The sequence below is a fragment of the Coenobita brevimanus genome, chromosome 58 (genome assembly GCF_032717465.1).
Source record: "Coenobita brevimanus isolate Jiangsu-jjx chromosome 58, ASM3271746v2, whole genome shotgun sequence".
Lineage (NCBI taxonomy): Eukaryota > Metazoa > Arthropoda > Malacostraca > Decapoda > Coenobitidae > Coenobita > Coenobita brevimanus.
This window is the reverse complement of record NC_137011.1, coordinates 31,036,110-31,042,689: the sequence shown is the minus strand read 5'-3', so window position 1 is coordinate 31,042,689 and position 6,580 is coordinate 31,036,110.

Genomic DNA, 6,580 nt, shown 5'->3' with positions numbered 1-6,580 from the left:
GTAAATGGGGAGTGTGTCGTCCTGTCTCGGCTACCTCCCTTTCCTTGGGGGAAGCAGCCTAGGTATATAGATAGATAGATAGATTATTATTATTAATATTATTATTATTATTATTATCATTATTATTATTATTATTATTATTATTATTATTATTAATCACCATCATCATCATCATAATCATAACCTACTCTTTGTCAAGGGGTGGTGTAGTGTAACCGGATGCATACTTGCCATAATCGAGAAGTTCCACGGTCGATTCCCGGGCTGACCACGGGACCTAATATGAAATCTCTCTCTCTCTCTCTCTCTCTCTCCTAATCTGACTTAGCCTTGTTCACACACAAACAACGAATGGAATCTCTCCCTTTTTATTTAGCTATATACGTATCTATCTTTGTTTCTCTGTGTGTCAGAGCAGGGAACAGATCACAATAAACACAAAACAGCTCACACTCTAAATTTTGTCCCTGTTATAAGCCACCTGGATTACACGACGCTGCATTTCTTTTTAACTCATTTTTTTTTTTTTACTCTTTCCCCTTGTATGATGATCAGCAATCCTGGGAGAATAACTGTAGCTATCTGCCTACCTGTCTGTCTGTCTATCATATCAATGTGGGTCTATTTCCCATAGGCTACGTTACTTACAGTTTTAGTTACTGATACACCTGCAGAATGTAATGTCCATACCTTTCGTACAATTGATAGCTACCTGTACAATCTCTCTCTCTCTCTCTCTCTTTCTACTACCGTTCTTCATCTTTCGCTTTCTCAGTTGTCAGAATCTGCCATCCTCCATCCCCACCACCACCTCATCATCGCCACGCCTGTACCTCGCTCTCTGTAATTTCCCAACGCAGTCATTTTCCGCAGTGCCAGTAATTCCCAGCGTGTTTCCGTTAACCCAAACCCGGATTTACGTCCGCTGTTTATAATCCACGTGTTACTTATTACCGGCCATTTGCTGATTTGTCCTATGAAACACTGTCATAAAAAAAAGTGAATTATGTGGCTAACGTGCAGTTTTTAAACGTCATGTGGAACAATGATTCAGCGTGTTTGTCTTGAATTTAATGACGTCCTCTTTTATCATTCTTATTCTGATCTAATGATTAGGTACAATTTACTTTGGAAGTCTCTCGTAGTGAAGGTTACTGAAAACTCAGTCTACCCTTTTCAGTTCACAGTTGTCCAGAACTCTGTAAACTCGTCCGAAGAGGGTGATAATATAACTAAAAAAAGCGTCACCATTGTGAAGTTGTTAACTCCTTCAGTACTATGACGCGTTTATTTTCTCTACTTAGGACGCCTTTAGTCCTTAAGTTTCCCTAGTCGTACCCACTTGCCAACCTACCACACTTCCCTCCTTATTTAGGATAATCCCACTTGATTTCCATTCATCCCTGTTACTTTCTTACGGTACTCAACAGTTCCCTTACTTGTTTAAATTAAGATTGCCTAACAAATCCACTCAAATATGTTCAACCAGAATTCCTTACTTATTTTACCTATTTAACCATTTCGTATTTACTAATAACCATAAATTTACTCATCCCAAACTTTCCGCTCTTCTTTCCTTTCTTCCTTATATACTAGTTTAACTAAACCTTATTTAAACTTCCAAGTTCAAACTCCTTTCTAGAACTTTCTTACTAAAAAGTTTCATATGAGGCATTTTGTTGATTTACTTTTACTTCATCCAAACGATTTCATTATGTCTAGGAAAGGACTCTTACTGAAGGGGTTAATGAAGGCTGTATCTAACCCCTCCACCTCGAGACGTCTCTCCCAAAACACTGAAAAATCGTCTAAGGATACTATAGCGAGAATGAAATAAGATAGACGTCATTGCAGTGCTGAGGTTACCTTTACACAGCCAGTCATCCTCCCATACTTATTTCATCTTACTTAACCAATCCTTACTTATTGATATAATCAGCCCAACTCACACCAACACCCCTATTTACTTTTATCACCTCACCCATACACTTAATCTTACTTACAGGGCAACCTTTCTTCTTCCTCCCACACTTACACCTTACTTAACACTGCTGGGCTCAGTCTTCCTCACGCGTCAACTTTCCTTACTTCCTTCCATGCTTAAACCTTAACACTGTTCGTTTCAGCCTTATTCACACTCCATCCTTTCTCCCATCCTGACTTACTTAAACCTTACTTAACACTGCTGGTCTCTACTTTATTCACATTCCAATCTTTCTCCCTTTTTTATTTACTTAAACCTTACTGAACACTGACAGTATCAACCATATTCACACGTCAGCCTTCCTTCCTTCCTTACTTCCTTCTATATCAAAGCCTTGCTTAATGCTACTGGTCTCACCCTAACTCACACTAACCTTTCTTCCTGTCTGCCTCGCATACAGTAATTAAACCTTTCTTAATACTGCTGGACTCAACCTTATGCATGAACTTTTCTCCTTTCCTTCCTTCCACACTTAAACCTTACTTAACACTGCTGGTCTCAGTCTTACACGCCAACCTCTCTCAGTTTCTTCCTTCCATCTTAAACCTTACTTAACACTGCTGGCCTCAACCTACTTTCCACAACTTACTTACCAGAAAGTTCCGGCGGATGGTGCTGGGTTCTTTAAAATCTGGGCCCATTCCAAGTTTAAACAAGGCAGGCTCACTTTCCACGCCATTCAATAAACTCGTTTCCTTACTCCCTCATTTAATTTTCTACAGCACTTTTTTAGGCATTCGTTTTCGCTCTTTTATTTTTCCTTTGATTTTCTTACATTTCTGTGTCCTGCACTTTTGCTTTATTGTCTTCTATATCGTATAATTCTGCATTTTCCTTTCAGGAGCTCTGACACTGCTAGCATACTCTCATTGTTTTTCCCGGCCATAGGATGCTCTTTCTCATTTCTTTAACCCATATTTCATTTTATTATATATTTTAATTTTCTTTCTTGTTTTTCAATTTCTTGCTATTGTTTTGCATCTTACGCTGCCGATATTCATTAATCAAAGTTTTCTTGTTCGTTACTCATATGCAGCCAAGTCTATTATCATCGACCAATTAATCCCTACTCTTTTGTTTTTACTGCTAGTTCTGATACTTTAGTTTTTTTTTCTTTATGCGAGAAAGAGGGAACCAAAGGCTGAGCCCGCATGAACGTTCCTTAAAAAAAACAATTAAAAAAAAAACAATACAAACGAGAGCCAAATTCAAGATCCGATCATTTCGAGATGCATGGACACACTGCGTTTGAAAGACTGGAGATCATAGGAAGTAGGAAATACAGACAGAGGAAGACAGATCCAGAGTTGACCTGTTGCATAAATGAAGGACTGGGAGCAAAGGTTAACTCTTGCATTAGAAAGCTGGACAGCAAAAATTGATGAGAGTTTGTTGCTAGAAGAGTGCTACGCGCCCGCCATAGAGGTGGAGGGATGCAAGCAGACAGTTCAGAGAAGCAGTGACCATTGGAGCAGCGGTAGAAAAGAGATATTAAGATGCAACAGCGCGGTTGATGGGAGCCAGTAAGAGGAGGAGAGTTGATGAGACGAATAGCCTTTGACTCCACCCTATTGAGAAGAGCTGTATGTGGGGAGCCTCTCCACACATGAGAGTTGTACTCTAAACAGAGGCGAATAAAACCCGCGTATAAAGTCAACAACTGTGCAGGGGTAAAGAAGGCACGGAGTCGGCTTAGCACACCTAATCTCTTGGAAGCAGATTTTACAAGAGATGCAATATGATCTTTCCAAGATAAGTCCCGTGTGAATGAAACCCCAAGCATGTTCAAGGATGATGCAGAATTGAGCTGAATATTATTAAACATTAGTGGCTACTCCTGTGGAAGATTTTGACGGGTTGATAGGTGTAAAAACTGAGTCTTTGATGCATTACAAACAACAAGATTACCGTATTTTTACCCCCGTCAGAGATACGAGCCAAGTCAGACATTAGGTGTGCCATAGCCTCATCCTTTGTTTGTTGAAGTAACTGCTGAGATGGACGTTGCGGGAACCGAGTGGAAAGGTGAAGGGTGGAATCATCAGCGTACGAGTGGATAGGGTTAGATGAACAGCTTAGATCACTGATGAATAAAAGGAAGAGTTGGTGATAGGACAGAGCCTTGAGGAACACAACTGTTCATAGATCTAGGAGAAGAACGATGGCCGTTTACAACAGCAGCTATAGAACGACCAGAAAGGAAGCTAGAGATGAAGGCACAGATAGAAGGATAGAAACCGTAAGAGGGCAGTTTGAAAATTAAAGATTTATGCCAGACTCGATCGAAAGCCTTTGAGATGTTAAGCGCAATGGCAAAGCTTTCGCCAAAGTCCCGAAAGGAGGATGACCAGGAGTCTGAAAGGTAGGTGAGAAGATCGCCTGTGGAGCGTCCCTGACGGAACCCATACTGACGATCAGAAAGAAGCTTGTGATAGGTAAGACGCTTTAAAATTTTTCTGTTAAGAATAGACTCGAAAACTTTTGAGACACAGGATGTTAAAGCAATTGGACGATAGTTAGAGGGTTGGGAACGGTCACCCTTCTTTGGGTTTGGCTGAATGAGAGCATACCTTACCCCGTCTCTATTATGGAATAATGATGATGATGATGATGATGAACTCCTCTTTAATACAGAAAAATTTCTGTCTTGAGCTATGCAGTCGTTCATCCACTGCTTTACTTTCATGGTCCTCAGACATCTATCATTATTTAGATTATTTATTTAACATTTACTGAAAATTCTGGGAAATGGCTTTGTGGTTAGCGAACTTGTGATGCGTGAGTCACGAATCTAGAGTTTGCGCCCACACACACACACACACACACACACACACACACACACACACACACACACAGTGGCGAACATTTGGAGTCCGGTGCTGGTAGTGTGTCCTTGCATATGCTTGCCTGTGTTTGTTCCTGTTCACTCCCTGCTGTGCCTTCCGATAACACTGACAGACTACATTCCTTCCCAATGCGTACTTCGCCAGAAAATAGAAGGGTTAATTCTAGCTATCACTCTCCCTCCGAAGTGAAGATCCACTGTTGCGGTGAACCTAACATTGACTGGTTCATAATTATGCAGGTACAGAAAATTCAAATATACGGTCGTACCATTTCGAATATACAGTCATACCCGCTCAAAAAATAATATCAAGAGCACCACCGTCAACCCTAAAACTGTACCTCCGGCAGCCGCGTGACGCCTGGAATGAACCCAGGCCGAGGCTGCGGCAATGGTGAAGTCCAGTGTTTGCTGAGCGAGGGAGGAGGGATGTTGTGCGTGTCTGCCCAGAGATCACCAGAGGGAGTACAAGCATAAAAGTTGTTCTTAATTCTATGATTCTTTCAAAATTATGTATCCCAGTGGATTCTGTAAACTACGGTTGATAATATGTATATTAAAGGTGAACTAAAATTCCGAGATGAAGAGAAGGTAAGTAGTAGTAGTAGTAGAAGTAGTAGTAGAAGTAGTAGAAGTAGTAGTAGTAGTAGTAGTAGTAGTAGTAGTAGTAGTAGTAGTAGTGGTAGTAGGAGTAGGAGCAGGAGTAGGAGTCGTCTCCTCTCCCTTCTATTTCCGTCTTCTTTCTTTCCTTCCCTTTCGTCTCTTTCTTCCTTGTCGTCTGTCTTCTGTTTCTTCGCCATTCCTTCTCTTCCTTCTTTGTCTCTCTTCTACTTCCTTTCTTTTCTGGTTGCATCCATACCCGGCTGCCTACACACATAATTAGTTACGTACCTGCAGTAATAACCTACCTACTTGCCTACCTGCCCCTGCCATCCACCTAACACTACCTACCAATGCACGTACCCTCTTACCTGCCAGTGTCCCTGTACACCTGTATGTCTCCCTACTTACCTGTCTACTTATCTGTCTGTCTATATATTGTGTCTGTCAGTACGCTTCCCACATCTACCATTATGCCTACCAACGTGACAGTCTACTGACGTTCCTTCCTTACTTCTTTACTTCCTTCGTAAGTATCTACCCTCCTTCCCACCTGCCAACCAAGCTACTTATATACCAACATACGTACATACATTTTCACATACTCTACCTGCCTGCCAACCTGTCTATTAAACTGCCACCCCACCTACCTGCTTGCCTACCTACCTACCCACATATATACCTACATACCCACCCACCCTTCTGCATAATACCTGAGACGTGCTAGAGACCTGTGGTAGTGTTGTGCTAGTGTGCTTTAGTGATCTGTGATAGTGGTTGTGTTAGTGTGTTGTAGTGATCAGCGATAGTGCTGTGCTAGTGATCCGTGAGTGTGTGTGTTGTGGTGATCCGTAGTGACCCGTGATAGTGTGTGCTACCTTGTGTGAACTAGTGCGTAATGGCTTCCTCGGCAGAGAGCTGTGTCCCCACTGCAGGTACTGAAAAGGACTACCTTGAATTAAAGGAGGAACTTCTCGAACTGAAGCGGGAGGTACAAATTCTCAGGCAGGAGAAGGCACAGATGAGGGAATTGTTGGAGGAGATGTTGGAGGAGAAAGAGAAAAAGGCTGAAGGTTGGACACTAGTTAACAAGGGTGCAACGAAGTTCACTCTTAAAAAACAAACGGAAATTAAGACAACTAATACATTCG